The 22,270-nt window shown below is 37.1% G+C and overlaps 1 pseudogene; it reads left to right on the top strand.

The window, feature by feature from the left end:
• Nucleotides 1–10,704, top strand: part of LOC122144767 — a 60,946-nt pseudogene extending 50,242 nt beyond the window's left edge.
• The last annotated feature ends 11,566 nt before the right edge of the window (nucleotides 10,705–22,270 follow it).

The following is a 22,270-nucleotide window of genomic DNA, read 5'->3' as shown; positions in this document are numbered from 1 at the left end:
GAAGTGGTGAATTTTCCAAACTCCCTGAAAACTGCAGTTGTTAAGCCCCTTCTGAAAAAGTATTGATAACATCTTGATGACACCATATTGAGCAACTACAGACCAATATCAAATCTTCCTTTTATAGCAAGATTATTGAAAAGGTAGTTTTTAATCAGCTGAACAACTACTTAAACTCAAATGTATACCTGGACAATTTTCAATCTGGTTTCCGACCACATCACAGCACAGAGACAGTGCTCATTAAGATAATAAATAATATTCCCTTTAATTCTGATTCTGGCAAAATATCAGTGCTGGTACTACTAGATCTTAGTAATGCGTTTTAACACTGTCAATCATAACATACTTCTAGAGTGACTGGAAGACTGGGTTGGGCTTTCTGGAATGGTACTCAAATGGTTCAGGTCACAATTAGAAAGGAGAGGTTATTATGTGAGAATAGGAGCACATAAGTCTAAGTGGGCGTCCATGATATGCGGAGTCCCACAAGGCTCAATTCTTGCACCGCTCTTGTTTAGCCTGTATGCTCCCACTAAGTCAAATAATGAGAAAGAACTAAATTGCCTATCACAGCTATGCTGATGATACCCAGATTTACCTAGCCTTATCTCTCCCAATGACTACCGCCCCATTGACTCCCTCTGCCAATGCATTGATGTAATTAACAGTGGGATGTGCCAGAAATTTCTTTAGTTAAACAAGGAGAAAAACTGAAGTCATTGTATTTGGGAACAAAGATGAAGTTCTCAAGGTGAATGCATACCTTGACTCTAGGGGTCAAACAACTAAAAATCAAGTCAAGAATCTTGGTGTAATTCTGGAGAAATGTCAAAGCAGTAACTAACTCAGCATACTATCATCTCAAAAACATTGCAAGAATTAGATCTTTTGTTTCCAGTCAAGACTTTGAGAAACTTCTTCATGCCTTTATCACCAGCAGGGTGGACTATTGTAATGGTCTCCTCACCGGCCTTCCCAAGAAGACTTATTAGACAGCTGCGGCTCATCCAGAACGCTGCTGCCAGGATTCTGACTAGAACCAGAAAATCTGAGCATATCACACCAGTCCTCAGGTCCTTACACCGGCTTCCAGTTATATTTAGGATTGATAAAGTACTTTTACTCGTTTATAAATTACTCAATGGCATAGGACCTAAATACATTGCAGATATGCTCACTGAATGTAAACCTAAAAGACCACTCAGATCGAGTCACTTAGAAATACCAAGGTTTCACATAAAACAAGGTGAGTCCGCCCGCAGCTGGTACCAGCTTCCAGAAGAGATCAAATGTGCTAAAACATTAGCCACATTTAAATCCAGACTAAAAAAATCATCTGTTTAGCTGTGCATTTTATTAAATGAGCACTGTGCTACGTCTGAACTGATTGCACTGTATTTTAAATTGAATCATTTTCTATTTTTAACTGTTTTAAATTCATTTTAAATCGATTTTTAAATCATTTGAAAAGTTTTTAAATTCCTTGTTTTATTGTTGTAATTATTTTTAGTGATTATTTTACTTCCTTTTATGTAAAGCACTTTGAATTACCACTGTGTAAATCTATCGATTTTCAACTGACTCGGCATGCATCGTTACATCCCTAGCTAAGATGGAAAAGGCCAGAGAGAGAGCTTTCTGCAGACTTGCTCTTAAAATATCAGTCATGTATAATGCATCAGCACAGCAAGATCTGCCATCATTGACACTTGCCTCATGAATATCATTCTTCTCCATCAAAGCTGTATCAACAGGCCCATGCCAGTGACCTTGTATAAACGACACAGACTGAATTTCTGCTCTCTGCCGATTTCCAATAATACTTGACAATCACAGCCATCAGCTCAGAATTGCTTTGAATCCATCAGCTATCTAAAGGACTGTTTTTTTCCAAATTCAAGCCAAACACATTGTTATTGTCAGTTACTTTCACAGCTGGTTTAGACTAAACAATCTATCTGAGAGACTTTTTTACCCATAAGAGTGCCATGTGGTTTCTCGTAATGCATCTAAATTTGTCTGTATTATATCACTCAGCCTGATCCATCTGCTGCCCTGGCAAACACATCATCATCTTGTGTTCCCATCTAAACAGCTGCTCTGCACATTCAGCCCATCTTGCCTCATTTTTGCAATCGAGCAGCTTTAGAGCATGTCGAGCACGTGAGTATATGACAGTACTCAGCCACAGGGAAACCAGGTCTAAAAGCTCCGGTTGGCAGTGCATCACTTCTGGAACCAGGTCAATATTGAATGTCACCCTCTGTTTGTTTGGTCTATTTTTAGCTGACAGTGTAAAAGGCGTTTGGGGATTATGGAGTAGGAACATTTGAATTATGCAACAGGGCTTTGCATTATGGACTCTCAGCCATCAAACCCCCAAGGGATCAATTTCAAAAGCCGGTGAACACATCCTGCTGAATTCTAAATCTCTCTCTGTCTGACTCTCTCTAACTATGAAGAATGTTTAAGCGTAACTCTGATGGTTTAACCTATATTATTTATGTAATGGAGTTAAGTGACGTGTAAACAAATGAGTCATAGCTTATCAGAGTGTTACAATGCTTACTCTGTTGTTCAGACAAATACTTTACATAGTTAAAAGCTTTTACAGCTGTGATAATATTGTGAGATGCAAGGCTAACATGCAGATGGCACAACCAGATCTAGGACAATGAGATGATAACTCATTGTATTAAGTCCAGGTCACATATCACCTGGACCAATACAGCTAATTTGTCCTCAAGAAATTCACAGGTTCATCACCACTTAATACATAAGAACTCTGCAGAAACTAAATGTTCATGCTAACCAGCAAAACCTTAAACCTTGATTTAGCTCACCTTTTCACATGCTTGATGGAAAAAGCTTGCATATCATGCTGTTTTACATCACAGTGGCACATACAACACTTACTACTACACATAGACATATAAACACAGCAATGCTAGATTTGTATCAAGTGGCCATATCCCCTTAATGGCTGCTGGGAGGTTGTGTAAGAGACCCATTCAGAGTTGCATAATCCCAGAGCGGGACAATGAAACCGCTTCACTTCGCTGGTGGTTTCACAGCCTGTTCTGAGGTCAGTCAACCAGGAGTGTTTACACATGTTCAGGGTGAAATGAGAAGCCACAGAATGGCACTAGAAAGAATGGATTTCAATTAGTTTATTTGTTAATCTCTGTTTATTACATAGTGATGATAAAATTTTTGTGTTTGTGACGAATTTTGTGCTAATGGAAATTGAGTAGGAATTGATTTTTAGTACATTACATGACAGAATATCAGTGCTAAAAATGTTAAGAAATTCAAATATGTTGACTATTTGACTAATAACTAAACAACATTTACTTGTCACAAAAAATTTGGTCACATTTGCAAAATAAAATCAACACCAAAAATAAACTGTCTGAGGATCAAATGTCACATTGAGTTTGCATGCATAAAATCAATCTGAACTGAATTAAGTCCTTAAACTACTAAATTTAATGTCAATTAAGTGTGAATTTAGAGAACACTACATTATTGTTATTGACTACCACTTAAGTGAAAGTCGTGACATTTGTCAAGTATGGTAACCCATACTCGAAATTGGTGCTCTGCATTTAACCCATCCAAGTGCACACACACATTAGTGAGAAGTGAACACACCGTGAACACACACCCGGAGCAGTGGGCAGCTATATCCAGCGCCCGGGGAGCAACTGGGGGTTCAGTGACTTGCTCAAGGGCACTTCAGCCATGGGTATTGAGGGTGAAAGAGAGCGCTGTTCATTCACTCCCTCCCACTTACAACTCCTGCCAGCACTGAGACTCGAACCTGCAAACTTAATTGCCTGACAGAGGAATCTAAATGAAGAAGGGAAGCACTGAACCGAGTTAAACAAGGCCTTATGTTGCTACAGTAGACACAATGGGAAAGTACAGATGTATGTTATAATATTTTGTTCTAAAATGGAGAGGAAACTTATTTTCAACCTAATGACCTAAAATGTATCTTTCATTAAATAACATAAAAACAACTAGGAATTAACATAATTTAGTTACATATGTTTGCTTAAACATATAAAAAAAAAAAAATAAAATGCCACACAGGGACTTCCTTGAACATTTTTGATTTTCAGAATTATTAATATTTCAAATTTAGGTAAGTTTAAATCAGAGATGCAAGATAAAACATGCTTTAGCAAACTAAATAATCAAATAAAAAAGACATGAAAAAAATTTTTGCCAACAAATCATAACAAAATGAATATTCAATATATTGCCCAGCCCTAATTTCAGTATTAATTTTAGATACCAGTCCATTTGACTGAGACCAAGTGATTGTACTGTATAAGAGTTGTGAAACAAGACCTATTTTGCCGCTTCAATGAATTGCAACCTAAATTAATCTGAGATGTTCTTTCTGCTATGACGTTTCATTGCCTTAAACTTTCAGTTTTGACCTTGTCTACCCAAAGCCAGTGCATGTTAATAGCAATTGAAGGCAATTAGGGAACAGAGGAGACCGTACAAACTAGTGAGCAATCAACAGCACTCAAGTGGAACCATGTGGGAAGCTAAACAAACAGCCCATTCAGCCCAGGCACCTCGACTGCGTTAGACTGCTGTCGGATGGCAATAATGATTGTGGTTGTTGTGGAAGGAAGCTTTTTTCCATTGTTAAGCTTGTGTTTCCATACACACATTTGTGTCGGAGAGGCTGCGTTTCCATACGGCTCGCACTGAAATTGTACAGTACAACAATACATGTACACACTCCAGCTCATTAAAGCAAAGCGCTTTTGTTGTTCCCTGCTCTGTTTACAAGGCGCATACCCAGCCGCTTCACCCCTGAGAAATCAAAATCACTTAATGAAATATTCCTGCTGCATCTGTGGACACTTAGATAACAGACCTGGAGCCAAGCATGTGTGGTGTGCATAGCCCAGAGAGGGTTCTTATAGCTACACAAAGCACAAGAACTTTGTGTAGGAACACCTGTGAACCTGATCTGATACATTAAGAGAGCTTACACTTTATGCTTGTGCTTATTTCAGAGCTCAAACGACAGTATGTGCTTTATGTGTCTTTTTTTGCATAAATGTGTTGAGAACTATGTTAAGCACAATAGTTTCTTCCAAAAAAAAGGGGGGGTCAGGTGTCCCACTTTCATCTAAAAATACTTGTTTTAGTTCTGATATACATTTTTGAGACAATCAGGCTGTAAATGCCATGTGACTGGTTACTCTGGAAGCACATGAAAATGATGTCAGGAAAACACTGATTGCACGATGACAGATGGCTCTATGAGAAAACAAACAGTTCCAAACCCTTCACTACAGATTACCCTGAGCTAAAAGGTGGCAGAAATTTATTCAAAAATATAAATTTTATACTTTTAAGAACACTACAAATTTAATAATAATAATATATAAAAATAATAACAGTAATCTTTTTTTTTTTAATTACATAAAATAATGCATTAAGAATGACGAACTAACAATGAAAATCACACTTCTGGCAGCATTTATTGTGGTTTTATTACACTATCATTGTGATTTTATTACACTACCGTTTAAAAAGTTTGGGGTCAGCAAGTTTTTTTTTTTTTAAGAAATTATTAAGTTTATTCAGAAAGGCTGCATTGATTTGATCAAAAGTGACAGCAATGTGATAAGATTTCCATGTCAAATACAGGCTGGTCTTTAAACTTTTCTGTTCATCAATAGCAGCACAACTTCAAATTTTCACAGGAATGAATTCCATAAAAAATATATATATATATATTTAAAATGGATAATTTACAATATAACAGTTTTACAGTATTATTCATCAAATAAATGGAAAGTAGATTTCAGACTCCAACTTCAAATGTGTTCACTAATTATTAAATAGTGCAAATCAATTATAATATGTAGAAAGTAACATTAAATGGGACATCAGATTCCCTCAAGTCGATATGATTTTTTTTAGGGTCTTCATGAAAAATCTATAACAAACTTTGGTTAAAATTTCTCAGTGGTAGTGTAAAACAACAACCATTTTACCCTGTCAAAAACAGCTCTGTTCACAGCAACCCGTTTCAGTGCATGTACCTTTACATGTGTTCCCTGGGAATCAAACCCACAACCTTTTGCGCTGCTGAAGCATTGCTCTACCACTGAGCCACAGGAACACTAATGACCTTTAAATGCTAATGACCTCTGCTCACCCCACCCCTCTCTTCCATGAGGTGACAAGCCGATCTCATGAGACTGTAAACTTTAGCCGCATAGAGCCGCGGAACTTGCTAACTAGCATATTATTAGGAAAAGCGATTTGCAAAGATTCATAAAAAAAAAAAAAAAACACATACTCACTTTTTCTGTAGGTGAATCACGAATGATTTGTGCCAACATAAGTGCATTTAGGTAGATCCAGGGTGCATTCCCTTCAAAAACAAAAGTGATCCACTGGGTCTTCAGATGTCGGGAGTAAATGACGACTGCTAATTATTACATCTAACAACAAAACACATCAATCTCATACAATAAACACCTAGCCGACACATCATCTCTCACTAAATGAGCTGGTGATCTTAAACAGATTACTCAGGGCGGGTCTGTGCTAAAACGCCAATGTCAATCAGCAATCATGGGAGGGGCCTGCCAAAACAACATCACTCTGCCAATAATCTGTGAACGACTTGATCTGAGAAAAAGGTTATGATTTATGGGGAGGTTAAATAAACAACTGGATGGATTTTTATAATTATAGGGTGGTTGTGTACACACACTGCCAATACACATTTATGTTCTCACACCATATTAAAGTGAATTTTGCATCTGATTTCCCTTTTAATAAGTTCTGACTAAAAACTATTATTCATGTTAGCAATTGCAACTAGTATTCATGCTTTATGGATAAATAAGTTACAATTGTGTGCCTTTAAGGGTACTGTCTCTGTGAATAGATAAAGGTAAAATTTTTGCACAATTTTTTCCTCACAGTGCTGATTAAAATTAGTGAATATACAGCATCTCTGTAAGGTTATAAGTGCCACTACATAGGTTTGAAACATGCAAAATGTCAACAATCAAAGTACTGTACAGCATAGCTCCTCACTTTTTACTATTTATTTAAGGGGATTTTCAATCATGGTGGCAGATGGCTGACACCAAATACACAGCAATTTGCGTGAGTCATTATCCATTCACTGGCTGTTATTCAGTCTGCAGCTGTGCTTATCAGATTGGATCTGTTCCCTTGTACGCTCCAGCTTGTATGGCATTCTTGCAATAAAGGGTTAATTTTTTTCAATCAGAAGAGGGGGTTTATTTTTGGGATGGTTGCTAAGGAATGCAGAAATTGTCATTTGTGTTTTTGGAGAGGAGGACTTTAAAAGGATGAAGGGAAGTGAAGTATTTTCCCCCCCTTTCGAAAGAATGCTCTAAAAATACCCCACACAGATTCCTTGTGCCGGCCCACTGAACCTACACTAACAGGACGAAATCCATCTGGCCTTTCGGCGGCCACACTCACTTACCACTTCTCTCCTTCTCAGCTGGTGGGTCTTCAGTGGTGCACGGCTGTCATGCACGGCTCTGGAAGAGTGGCACCTAGGAATTGGAGGAGAGCTGGAGAGATGTGCTCCGCATGCCAATGAGATCACTGCTGTTTTAATAAAGACTCGCTTTGCTGCTTTATTAAGGAGGGCTATGTAACATTACCACATACGCTCCAAGAACCTTATGTTTTTATCCTCTCGTGCTCTCTCCTGCTGTCTGACCCTTGACGTAAGTATTCATAATGAGCTTGATTGCTTGCACCTTCTCTCTCCTGCTGTCTGACCCTTGACGTCAGTATGCAGCATTGACTTCATGCCCAGGTTTCAGAGAGAGGCTGAGCCCTCAGGAGGCTATGCAGGAGAAGAGGAATGCAAGAGACTGTAAATTTGTAGGAACATAGCTGAAGAATTGTTTGAACGAGTGTGTTTTGCATGAATAAAACATAAGATACGTAACTGATAGAGGAATTAGGTCAAAACAGTGAAAAGATAAAAAGTTTGGATGCGCATGTTTGGTTGTGAGTGAGAAAATATGAGCGCACAGGATAAAAACTTTAGGAAAAAAATGGGACTAGGCCGGGGAAAAGAAATAGAGCATAAGCCAGAGACTTCCAGGAAAAAAAAAAAATAGATAAGAGGGTCTTTAGTGTGTGCTGGATCCTCTGGGTGACCACAATGCACTGCACACTCATGCGGCACAGTGGTAAACTTTGATTCCGCTTCCTGCTCTGTTCCATCTTGCAAACATACACACAGCGTATTCATCCAGCGCATTTCAAATATTTACTCTCTTCCGGCACTCATGCAACAGGGATGGAGAGAGGTCTCTTGTGAATGTGTGCAGTTCTAGTTTTAATTACCTGAAGTGTGGAAACCCCTCCAGACCACTCTGACTGACAGGCTCTGTGGATTTCTAGGTTTCCATTCTGGTAGTGTTATAAGGATTTTCAGCACTGGATATACAGTAGAGCACCATTCCCTAATGGATTCTGTTTATAAGTTTAATGCTTGTAATGCTATGGATCATTGCAGGTTTTCTCTGGCAAAACCGCAATTATAGCCATCCTAAAATATCCCACTGGGTTCTGGAGAGAGAGTGCCCTCTAGGCCTGATTGTTAGTATTGCAGGAGAAATTAACAGTATTTTTAAATATTTTAATGGGAAATTTGATAATCATATTTTCTTCAGCGTAGGACCTGAATACAATGCAGTATAAGTAACTGTACTAACCAATTACAATAAAAAAGTTTAATGCAAAAATACTGTAAAAATGTACTTTTTCTAGTTATAATTTATCATTTTCATTTATACACATCAATATAATAATGAACAGCAATATATACCTACACTACAATTCAAAAAGTTTTTGAAGATTTATATTTCAAATTCTGCTTCTATTCATGCAACTGATTAGAGGAAATTAATCAAACTTACCAAATTTTACTTGCAAAGTCACATTGTAATTCAAAACAAAAAGTAACCAACAAATTTTTAAAAGAGAAAATATAAAACAAAGAACCGTGAAACAACGGCCAAATAACGAGTCCTATTACTGCAAATCACTGTAATATTCACAGTTTTGCTTTATTTTTTATCTCCAGCAAAATCTCTGTGAAAATATAATCAGTATTCAATATACTAACGAGAAACTCTCAAGCTGACAGATTCTTCTCTTCTACACATACAGGTGAGAAGTTTGAGCTACATGCAGGCACAGAGTCTACGCCCAGCGTGGTGGTCCACGTCTGTGACAGCGACACAGATGAGGAGGAGGAACCAAAGAACAACCCTAAACCAAAAATCATCCAGACCCGACGCCCAGACCTGCCTGTCTCACACTGAACTCTACAGCTCCACACAGAGTCAGGAGGATTTATCCCCTCCACCATCTCCTTCACAGGACCTCTGCCACCCTCCTTCAGAACCTTATTAAACACACAAGCAGGGTCTGAGGGACTCTGATCTGTGTTTCTCAATCAGCACACACATGTATACAATACTCAATGTGCTGTCACACAATTGTTTTTTTTTTTATGTTGCAATACTCTGTGTTAAATATGGCCGCTCTGTGTAACTCTTTCCCAATCTGACTCTGTTGTAATGTCATCTGATCACCAGTTAGAGGCAGCATGTACCCGTCCCTGCTCTCACCTACATTTCTGATTGGCTCCTGGGCCGTGGCACATGATAGTGTCAGATGTGCCTACTGGCTGATAGCTGGCCACTTGGCTTTGCTCTTGCACCAACTATGTACCATTTGTACCCAGCAAGCCATTAATAATATTACTTTCTTCATAAGGGCATGCTAGCCACTAAATGTGGCTAAACACCAGCGCTGCATGTGGCACCCCTAGAAATATGTCTTGCCTAACAAATTTCTGTCAAATAACCCTAATATGGCAAAAACAGTTCACTTTTGCATAGCAAAAAGTGCAGACCGCAAGAATCGTTCTCTTCAGACCAGTGCATGTTCTGGTAGCAAACTGTACGTTATTATTTCCCGCTTTGTATAATTGTCTAAGTGTCTTGCCAACAGTGTTCTTACAGAAAAGCGATGCTTTTCAGAACGATAAGATGACATTTTGATCGCACCTTTCAATGGAACCTATATGAGTTGCTTCCTCAATGTGAATATATTTTGTCGTGCTTGTGCCCTTTTCGAGTCGGAAACCTTAAACCTAACTTTTTTTTTTTTCTGTAAGCTCCCACTTCAGATAAATGACATAACTTTGTAATCAGATGTCATTTAAAGAAATCCGTATTATGCATGGTTACTCGTTTCTAGAATTTAATGTATTTGTCCCAAATCAATAGCGCTCCTCGTTGTCTGTGAGACTTCATTCACACACAAGTTCATTTCTAATCATGTCAAAGAAAATGGATAGGATGCTACTGAGACAGATCTTCCAAGTGCTATTACACAGTAGGTAACAAAAAGCAAATGTTACGAGGGTAATGTCGACCTTTCTTATTCGATCAGTATCTTTTTGGTGTGCCAACTCATTTACGGATTATTTAGCTGAAAAAATAAAAACATCTCTTTATATATCCAAAGTTCATAACATCAAGGCATGCACAAACCATATCCGTAGATTTGAGTCGCAAAGGCACGATACCAGAGTAGTTGGCAAATGCACTACGAGAAAGCATTAGTTAGTTATGGTATAATGGTTTATATTATTTTTCTTCCAAAATATATAAATGACGCTCATCCCGGACAGTCCATCAACACTGTGATGTGTCATTATTGTGATACTTGACTGACGCCCTATGTTGAAGTATTATTAAACAAGTATGTTGTAAATCTAAGGAGGTTATCAGGCTTAAACATGTGTTGTTCAGTGTTAAGAGCGGCAGCCACAACTGTTTTTTTCCTCAAATCTCCGCTGAATTGGATTGTTCTTTGGTCTAAATGCTGTTTGTTTGTGACTCATCTGTCTGTGTCCATTAGCCTGAAAGAATGTAGAAATAATACACCCCATCCCCGTGAAGCAGTGACTCTTTCACTGTTCTAGAAACAGGGTACTTACTTGCTCTCTTTTGACATCACTGTCTGCATTGTGACACACAGATGTTTCCTTATGCTACCGCAGCCTCAAGCCTTATTTGATTTAGTTAGCAGTGCACACTCTGGTCCGCTTCTCTGAAAAAAAGAGGCACAGGATCATTACATGTCAATAGGATACATGTGTAAACGAATGGGACGAGAGCAATATATCAAAACCGATACCAACCAACCGTCCACTGCCTTGGACTTTCCCTTCCAATTCATTATTGCCTGCTTGGCCAATCAGCTCTTCCCATATTCTTGACAAAAATCTATCGCAGTCTCACACGCTGCCAGCCTTCCTCACCGTCATGTAATTTAAGATTTTTGTATTGTTCTGTATTGCACTTTCTTATTCACATGACTGTACACAGTATCATTCAGTAACTGTATTTCCTTTTATTTTTCATGTACTCCTGAAGACATGATATTATCTCTGTTCTTAAAGTCTTTGATCTGAAGTTAGTGTCACTGATGTTGGGAAACAGTATCTGTATTGTGTATACTCGTGCAAGGCCATTGGTGATCTTTTCATCTACATGTGCGTCCTGCCTGCCCACACTAAGGAGACATATCTGTATATATTAATCAATAATATTTTTACTGCATTTTTGTACAAATATTCATGGTAGCCATGTACAAGTAGTTGAGATGATTCTTTGTTAGTATTAAAAAAAAAAAAGTTTGGTTTTAAACCTCTGGTGTGGTCTGATGACTTGTGAAGATACAGTATAGATAGATAAAAATAAATGTTAAGTAATTTAAAGACAAAAGCATAGGCTAAAATAAAATATAAAAGGTCACGAGTCACATTAAACGTTACCGCTTGAAAACACGAGAGATAACGTAATACATACCTAGAAAGTAGACACAAGGTTCATCAGGAGTAGGTTACACTTTAGTTGCCCATTGGTCCAAAGTAGATATTTTAACGAGGAAACAAAGAACAACATTGTCACCATTTATTAACTGCCACAAACGATGACGCGTCGTCGGTTGTTTCTATGGCGATGCTGAGGTAAGGCCAGTTAAATAATTGTGTTCTCACTAAAGGTACATATTTATGTTTTAGTCTATGGCTTATAGTCGTGTATTTCTATAAAAATGCATTCAGTTCAGATTCTCAGTCTTATTTTCAGGCTAGAGTCTCGGAGTGTTACTGAATGCATTGTTCGACTGTCACAGGGTAAATTTCTTGGAGAATGGTTTGCAACGATACAGTCTATGCTTGTACTATAATAACGAATTAAACTAATATACATCATTAATTATAAACAATGGTGTATTACCTTTGTGGACAATATGGTTTCTCCATTGATGACAATATAAAGATTCAAGATAATCCAAATATCTGAAAACTGTGCACATGTAGGCCTAATACAATCAATGTTATGATAAATAGCGAATCGTTCATTCGATTCGATTCTTTCCGGTGAATCGCTTAAACCTGTTCTGAAAACTGAACCTTCAGAGTGATTCTCGAGTCAACAACTCATTACTGAACAGCCCTGATCAAAGAACTTAATCGAAACTACGTAAGAAAACAGATATACGTGTCAAATTGGATATTACTGGAATGTTTCAGACTATGAAATATGCCATACCGTGACATTTGAACCACGTGATGATGAGTTTTTGAACCGGTTCTAAAAACAACAGATTCGATTCGAGGATATGAGTCAGACTTAACATGCATCACTAATGACACATTTTAATAGTCTGCCCTCTGATGGAGTGGCATTGACTCTATGGGTTAAACATGGCAATTTAAGAAATATTCTTTTTTTAGTACATTCATTTGAACAATTTCTCATTTCCTAACACTGTAGGTCACACGGATCAACAGACATGACAATGATAATGACATTATAATGTATTTTAATTAGGTGGTCACTACCAATGATCACTATCTTAGAACAAATAACCAAAACATGCAGACTCTTTTTATTACTTTAAGAGAGAAAGCATAGACCACAATGCATACTTATGACACAATTTAATTTAAAGGATATCCAGTGGTGTTTATCTCAATGGTGAGACAAATATAATTTTAGAAGAGCTAAAAGTTAACCTTTAACAGAAGGAAAATCTCCATTTGCTATCCATTTCATGCAATTTGACCCATTTTATAATGGCTGCCTGCAGATGCAGTTTCACTATCCACCAGAAGATGGCAGTCTTACATCTGTTACTGCTAACTACTCAAACCTAAGAGGAAACATACTGTGAAATTAACATTTGATAACCAATTTTCAGCTAAATTCCACATTTATTTCTGTAGCTTTGAGACTAGGCAGTAAAACAGCAATCAATCTCATGTAAATATGATGTCATTCGTATGTGTGTATTGAGTTATGTAAGCAAGAATGCTTGCCTTTTTAAAAGTCAAAATGTAAAAGCCACAACAACTCCTGTTAAATCACCTAAGTAGGAGCATATGAATAATAGAAGGAAATAGTCTTATAAAAGAGGATGTAATTTTAATACCTTTTGGTCATGTGACCTTCATCAGGCATTGTATACTTCTTAAACATTTAAAGTGAGAAAAAAAACTTTTGTGACCTGAGCCACTTTGGCTAGTCCAAGTAAACAGAGTGTGTGTGTGTGTGTGTGTTCCAGGCCCAGGTTCCAGGGCCAAAGTGCGTGCGTCACTGAGTGTCCTTGTTTCACAGCATTGCAGAAAGCAGCCTGTTAGAAGCTGTGCCAGGCCAGGTTCCTGAGCACCAGTGCCAGCCTTGCCCAGAGAGGCCCTCTCCGAGTGTGGCACAGGAATAGGTGCATGGAGCGGTAGCCACCTGCTCAGAGGATTAGCCAAAACCACACATGCCCACAGCCCCACCAGAGACCCTCCATAAACACAGATTGCTTTTCCAAATATCTATTTTTGCTGTGAACACAGAAGCATTTGTTTCTTTGACTTTCACTAAGAATATCACATTCACTCTAGTTTGAATAACGAGTTTTGGTTGCTCTCATTTTTACATGTGAGCTTCATTGCTTTTATATTTTCATTAAATGTATTACTGGTTCTGTGCCTAAAAATCATAATATTTGAGTTTTTATTATTATTATTATTCCCATAATAGTTTTACTTGGAAATATAAGATAACAAAACTGTTAAGAAAAAATATAGAAAAATGTCCTGGTAGAAAATTACCAGTATCTTTTTCTATAAAGTTTAAGGACATTTTCTTTAACCCTAAAACACAACAAAATAGAGTGCTGCAGTGATGACGTATTTTTGTAGGTCAACATCGAAGAAGAATCACCCTGGTTCCTTCAATAAAAATAGGATTTTTCCACTGGCTTTTGGATTATTGCAAAAAAAAAAAAAAAAAGCTCTGTGACCAACAAAAGTTTATGATACATCCACATGTTGTTCATCATAATATTCACAAATGAACACAGTTTTTATGAATTTTAAAGCCTAAATTCAAGCTAATAATCGAACTACACAACAGTCATATGACTTGTCACCACCATAACATTATTTAAAACATTTTTCCTTGGAAGTTAGAATAGTTTGCAAAATCACAATTATAAACACAAAAGAGAACTAGTTTGTAGATTAGTTTACCTGTTTGATGAGATGAAATTTAATGTCCCTGACAACCTCTGTAGTCCCATTTAGCCACTTGTTTAGCACTCGCCTTTTTTTAAGGCATGTAAAAGCTTTAAAAATCACAATGGGTATTACTGATGTATTTTATGTTGTAGAATGAAATGTGAAAATATCTTGAGATTGTGTTAACCACACACATTATTTCAGGCATTTAACACCAAATAAATAAACAATCAAATAAACAATCTCACCGACTTCAGAATAATGGAAACTAGAGTGCTAAAATGCTAACTTCTGGATTTGGGCCTACAAAACTATGTCATCCTTTCAGCAGTCTATGCAATGCATAATTTAAAATACAGGGTAAAAACACATTTGAAAAATTAATACAAAAAAATTCCCTCATATTAACATTTGACTGTATTTTACAAACTTTTCTTAGAGAAATAAAAAATAATCGTCTTACACCAACCGATCATTTCGCTTCTTAAGACCTCAATATGTTGTCGGTATTAATTTTGTTTTTCCTGTTTTGCTTTTTTGACTCCCAAAGTGACAGCACCCATTGACTTGCCTTTTGTGAATCCAAGGATCACCACGGATCCAGCTATAAATCTTTAACCTAATCTTTAATGTTCTACTGAAGAAAGAATTTCATTAAATCTTGGATGTCCTTGAGGGTGAGTAAATAACAGCAAATTTTTATTTTTGGGTGAAGTATTCCTTTAACAATACTTTTTATTTGTTTTGCATAAGGAAAGCTAATTGGTGTTCATGAACGATTGTTTGTGCCATCAACAAAGGGTTCGTTTTTCCACAGCGTTCCTTGTACAACATACACAATTTTGCTATATGAATGCAAGAGGCTGTGTTTGTTTGTGTGGGACTACATTCAAGTCTTTAATTGAGGAGATGAAATATGCGCTGACACTTTTAGAAAAGGATGATAGCACTTGTTTGCATGGCTGGGATGGAAGGAAACACATAGGCAGCGGACAGATGGAGGGGATGAATAGATATGTATGTGAATCGAATAGACAGATGGGATCTAGAACAAGCACACAAACATGAACCCACAATCCTGCCTGCCATAGACAAGAATGTCTCTACCTTTTATTTAAACCTCAAGTACACCGTGGACCCAAAACTTATATGGACACTTAATCCACACTTAAAGTGTATACGTCATTGCATTACACAGAAAATGTCAGTTGGTTTTGTTATCAACAAAAATCACATACACAAAACATTATAAAGCAGTTCTATTATACGTTTTTATTTTATATCCAACAATAATATCATGTAGGCCTGGGTATTGCAGTGGTGATTGCTTTAGTTAAGGTAAGTTAATATACAGTGCTCCCTGAAATTTTTGTGAACCCTTTAGAACTGTCTATATTTCTTCATAAATATAACCCAAGAAATCATCAGATTTTCATGCAAGTCCTGAAAGTTTGACTTAAGAGAACTCAATCAAACAAATGAGATGAAAATATATACTTTGTAATTTATTTATTCAGGAAAATCATCTGATATTACATATCTGTGAGCAGCAAAAGTATGTGAATCTCTATGAATAATTTGAAGGTGAAATTAGAGTCCATCTGTTCAGAAGTGTATTCAATCAGTGAGATGACTATCAGGTGTCTGTGTGTGCCCGGTTTTATTTAAAAAACAGGGATCTATCAAAGTTTGGTCATGTTTGTGGAAGTGTATCATGGCAAAAACAAATGAGATCTCTGAGGACCTCAGAAAAAGAGTTGATGATGTTCATCAGGCTAGAAAAGGTTTCAAAGCCATCTCTAAAGAGTTTGGACTCCACCAATCCACAGACAGACTGTGTACAAATGGAGGAAATTCAAGACCACCGTTACCCTCCCCAGGAGTGGTCCACCAACAAAGAACACTCTAAAAGCAAGACGTGTAAAAGTCCACTATGTTTCAAAGGATTGCAGGCTAACTTAGGCCAACTAAAGGCCTTTCTCACATTGGCTAATGTTAATGTTTATGAGCCCATCATCAGGAGAACACTGAACAAGACCATAGAACATTTTGGTTTAAATCAGCAGCGTTGTTTGGAGAAAGAAAACACTGCATTCCAGCATAAGAACCTTATCCCATCTGTGAAACATGGTGGTGGTAGTATCATGGTTTGGGCATGTTTTGCTGCATCTAGCCCAGGACGGCTTGCCATCATTGATGGAACAATGAATTAAGAATTATACCAGTGAATTCTGAAGGAAAATGTCAGGACATCTGTCCGAGAACTGAATCTCAAGAGAAAGTAGGTAATGCAGGAAGACAACAACCCCAGGCACACAAGTCATTCTACCAAATAATTTGTTAAAGAAGAACAAAGTTAATGTTTTGGAATGACTGAGTCAAATTCCGGACCTTAATCCAATTGCAATTTTGTGGAAGGAACTGAAGCAGGCAGTTCATAGAAGGAAGCCACCGACATCACAGAGATGAAGTGGTTCTGTACTGAGGAATGAGCTAAAACTCCTTCAAGATTGGGAAATAACAGGACTGATCAGCAGTTACAAGAAACATTACCTGCAGTTATTATTACAAAAGGGGGTCAGACCAGATACTGAAAGCAAAGATTAACATACTTTTGCCACTCACAGATATGTAACACTGGATCCTTTTTCTCAATAAATAAATGGCAAAAAAATATTTTTGTCTCATTTGTTTGTTTGGGTTCTCTTTGTCTACTTTCAGGACTTTCAGAAATTTTGATTATGTTTTGATTCATGTTTATGAAGAAATTTTAAAGGGTTCACAAACTTTCAAGCAGCACTGTAAATTTGTTGAGTCACAGGACAGGAGAAGCATGTTAATTTTTACTCTTCATTCTTATTGGGCAGGAGACCCCGGTGCCACCCAATCCACAGTAGCCATTGGGGTTCTTGCTGAGGTATTGCTGGTGGTAGTCTTCTGCATAGTAAAACTCCTTAGTCATTGCTATTTCTGTGGTGATGGCTCCAAAACCCTCTTCAGTCAGCACCTGATGACCAGAAGGCCATTTATGATCAATATACAGTGACATTTAGCATATTTGAGCACATTTAACCTGATGAGATCAGTGTAATTTTGGTGTAGCCTTAAGTTTATATATTTAGAACAAAATAGAAGAATAATCAGAATAAAATCAAGCTTTTTTTTTAAAGACTTATATTAAATGTTGAAATCAAGGTTTTTGATTTCTTTACTAAAAAAAAAGTCATATGTTAAATTTGTTTATAACAATTGTCCATTGTCTCTGACCTTTAGAAGTAAACAAGCTATTTTTGTCTTTGTAGCTTTAAGATCTTTATATATATATGTATTAATTTATTGTTCAAAAGTCTTCTTTTTTAAGAAAAATGTAAAAGAAATGAATACTTTTATTCAGCAAGAATGCATTAAATTAATAAAAAATGACAGTAAAGACATTCACTGAATAATGTTCCAAAATATTCTATTTAAAATGAATGCTGTTCTTGTGAACTTAAACTTTAAACATTATTATAATAATTAATAACTTTTAGGTTTGGCTATATTATTCTGTGATATTTAATATCCTGCTGTTCTCGTCCAGGCCCATAGTAGATGCTTTGTGAAGCATTACAGCATTCATTTAGTGAGAGACCCAGAAAAAGGGAGTAATGGGGATTTCTAAATTGAGAGGGAAGGGCAGATGTTTCACTTCTCGTTCCAGATGTTTGAAAGTAGACCATTGAGAGGATTATGGGAAGAATGAGTACCCCTGCACTCCTAATGCCTGGAGGCCAAGCACACCACCTCCCCAAATGATCCCCGCAGCATCCACGGCTTCCACATGGCTGGTGCATGGACTCTATATTGATCTGCCCCCGTTTGTCTTTCTCTCAGTCAGAGTTTGGATTGTTTGTTTGGGTCGATGAGAGACAGCAGTGGGACTGTGGCTTTTGTGAAACTAAGAGATCACTGCACCTGATTACCTTTCCACAACCCACCTTCACCTGTGGACAGTCTGACCCGAGGACTGAACTTAACTGAAATTAATAAAACAGATAGTTGTGATGCTGAAATCTGATTGGAACAGCCACATTAGGTAAAAATAACCAGCTGTTGCTGCACACTCAATTCTACTACACCAACAGTCTAAAAAAATTCTATAAAAATAGGGCACAGTGTACTGTGGCAATATGAAGGAATTTTCCAAATGTGTTTTACACATATTTTGAATTGCACATTGTTGACATGTTCTGTTTTATAGTTTAAAATTATTTATTTAAACACACACACACACACACATATATATATATATACATATATATATATAAATATATATATATATATATTGTGTGTGTGTGTGTGTGTGTATATATAACTGTAGTGTGTGTGTGTGTGTGTGTGTGTATATATATTTATATTAATGATTCTATGATAATAGTTATGAATAATTACAGTTTTATAAAAACATTATATACATTTAAATCTATAATTGTAATATAATTGATAATATTAATGTAATCTATGGTTGTTATTTATTTAAAAAAATACATTTTATTTTTACCACAGACTAATAACATAAAAGCATTTCTTTGGCCGTCCACTTTGTATTGTGGCAAACAACATCCCTTGGTAAAATGACTGTACCCACACTGCCTCATTTGGCTTAATGTTCTAGAGTACCCCTGCCTTTCCCATCTTTGGGGGAAAAACAGTGAGCACAACACTGTGACACCTGACACACTTTAGTGCAGAATTAACGACACTGAAAAAGCACAGTTCTCTTCTCTGCACCTAGTTTTAAAAACAAGTAAAAGGGTTTGAAAAAAAAGAGTTTGGCAATGCAATATCACTTAGAAACTTTTTCTTTCACCAACCTTTCCGATGCTCTAAGCCCTTTCTCTTCGTGTCTCTGCATCTCAGTGCCTGTGTTGAGGGAGGGGTGATCTGTGAAGGAGACCTGCCAACTACCACATTTTGCTGACCATCTGGCAAGAAGCAGTTACGCACACTGTTAGGAGCAGCTGCAGGATACAGGAGCTAGGTACAGAAACTATCATCCTCTCTCTCTGTCTCCTCGTCTTTTTATAAAGTCCTAGCAAAACCCTGTACATCCAATCCATCCATCAGGTGCCCTGAGGGGGCCCACTAGGCAGCTCCGCCAGTGAATACAATTAATACAGTTATCAACTGGAAGGCAATGTGGGCAAAATGCGCCTGCTTTCAGTTTCCACCAGATGAAAAATTTCATCCTGTGCAAACAATTGAGGTTGCTACAATGTCACAGAATTTCAAGAAACCGCTTTATAAATTAAAAAAAATTGAGACCTGCTGACAAGACAAGCGATCCTGCTGGGCCCAGGCTGATTTAGTTATAGTGTAGAAAAAAAATGATTTGGTGATAGCTTGTGGATCTTAAAGTTACTGCTATGAGTTCTATCTCAGACTAAGTATAGTGGTCTTTTTCTGACGTGTGGACACTATCTTCTGAAATAATACATTATATGCCAGCTTTTATAGCGACTATATGAGACAAATTATCTAAAACCGGGTTGTGTTGACTCATAGATTTCTAAATCTATTCAAGAAAAAGTTTTTTGCATCTTATGGGAGTATGTTGGCGATATTTGTAAGTCGTGGCCTAATGGTAGAGAGATCGACCTCCCAATCGAAGGCGTTGTGAGTTCGAGTCTCGCGGCCGGCAGGAATGTGGGTAGGTGGGGGGATGGCATGTACAGTTTCTCTCTCCACCTTCAATACCATGAACTTAGGTGCCCTTGAGCAAGGCATCGAACCCCCAACTGCTCCCCGGGCGCGCGCAGCATAAAAAATGGCCTGCCCACTGCTCCCGGGTGTGTGGTTCACAAGTGTTGTGTGTGTTCACTGGGGGCTCTGTGTGTGTGGCACTTCGGATGGGTTTAATGGCAGAGCCACGAATTCTTAGTATGGGTCACCATACTTGGCTGATTTCACGTCACTTTCCCTTTCACTTTCCTCTAAGGTATATATTTTTCATACGTGTTTCCCTGCACGTAACAAGAACATATGAGTGCCACAAATGCCCAAAAGACTCTTCTCCAACCAGTTTTTTTAATGAGTCGGTCAAAAAATTCATAAAAACAGTTCTTAACTTCAGTGTGGCAATTCTTGTTCTGATCAGATCATTGAAAAGCTGAATACCGAGTTCACAACTGATTTTGTGGTTCAAACCAAAAGGAATGATAAATCAGTGAAATTTTAGTACTAACTAACAAGAGCACATGAACATCAGTCAGATTAAAAATGCGAAAAAACTTATTTTATACTTTTTTTTATTTTTGATGTTATAGTAATAAAATTTATTAAGTTAAAGAGTAAAATTATGTTATATTAGATATATATTATATATATATATATATTTCTTTAAAAATGTTGTACATATTAACATACTACATTATAACTAAAAATAACAATGATATTTTTATCAATGAACATCAATCAAGATTAATAAATGCTGAAAGATTTATTATTTATTACAATTGTTTATTTTTCATCTTGATGTATAAAATGTTATTATAAGTTAAGAAAATTATTTTTTCTATATTCTATTATTACTATTGCATACATAAAAACATTCAAATCAATATTGCATGTATCTACACTCTCAGAAAAAAGGTACAAAAGCTGTCATGGTGTGAAGATCTTTCAAAAGATACACCTTTGTACCTACTACCTTAAATGTGGATATAGCACCTAAAGTGTACATATTAGTACCTTTTGAAAGGGTTTTGCTCTAGTAACCCATGAGTGTAGATTCTGCTGGTGAATAGTTTCTCTGCTGTCTTATCTCTTTCTGTTTTGATTCAGTAAACCCATCTGACAGGGCCTAGCAATGCCTTTACCACTGGCTAAATAACACAGCACGAGTACTCCAGGTCTGTACCATAAACCGCTGCTCTCACGGGCAAGTGCCAACCGGCAGCTGGCCAACTGGCATTGGCCAAATGCAGCAAACCCCAGCACAGGTCTGCTCCACCCATCAACATACCATCACCAGCTCACTCCATACATGTGCAGCTATTAGCAGGAACAGTCACCAGGAGACGTGCTGTTGGGCAGCGTGGCACGGTTTTGTGCTATCTAAAAGAGAAGGGGATATGACCAAGTTTTTTTCTGATAATGGCATATCAAGTTGTCAATTTCTACCTTTTGGAACACAGATACGAACAGCTGAAGCAAGAACCTCCCTTAAAACAGACCAGAGCTGTGAGCCAAGAGCCTTTAATTATGGAAAACGTTAAGATGAGTTTAATTTATCAGGTTCATTTAGGAAACAATAAATATTATTACACTCGGTCTGGAATACTTGATTTTTGATTGGTCTATCGTGCCTCTTGTATCACTACACATTCAATTTTCATACAGCTGCAAGAACATCTAATTGGAGCCATCTTTTTAGAAAGAAATTAATACTTTAATTCAGTAAAGATGCATTAAAGTGACAGTAAAGACTTGCATTATTCCAAACATTTCAGTTATTTTGAACACTCTGTTCATCAAATAATCCTGAAAGTTTACCAGAATACAGTTAATGCTCAGAAATTTTTTCTTAAGCACCAAAATAGTAGATTATATGACTTATGGATCATGTGCACTGAAGTAAGG

The sequence above is a fragment of the Cyprinus carpio genome, unplaced genomic scaffold (assembly GCF_018340385.1).
Source record: "Cyprinus carpio isolate SPL01 unplaced genomic scaffold, ASM1834038v1 S000006759, whole genome shotgun sequence".
Lineage (NCBI taxonomy): Eukaryota > Metazoa > Chordata > Actinopteri > Cypriniformes > Cyprinidae > Cyprinus > Cyprinus carpio.
The sequence above is the reverse complement of the archived record's forward strand: the minus strand, read 5'-3'. Positions and strand labels throughout refer to the sequence as shown.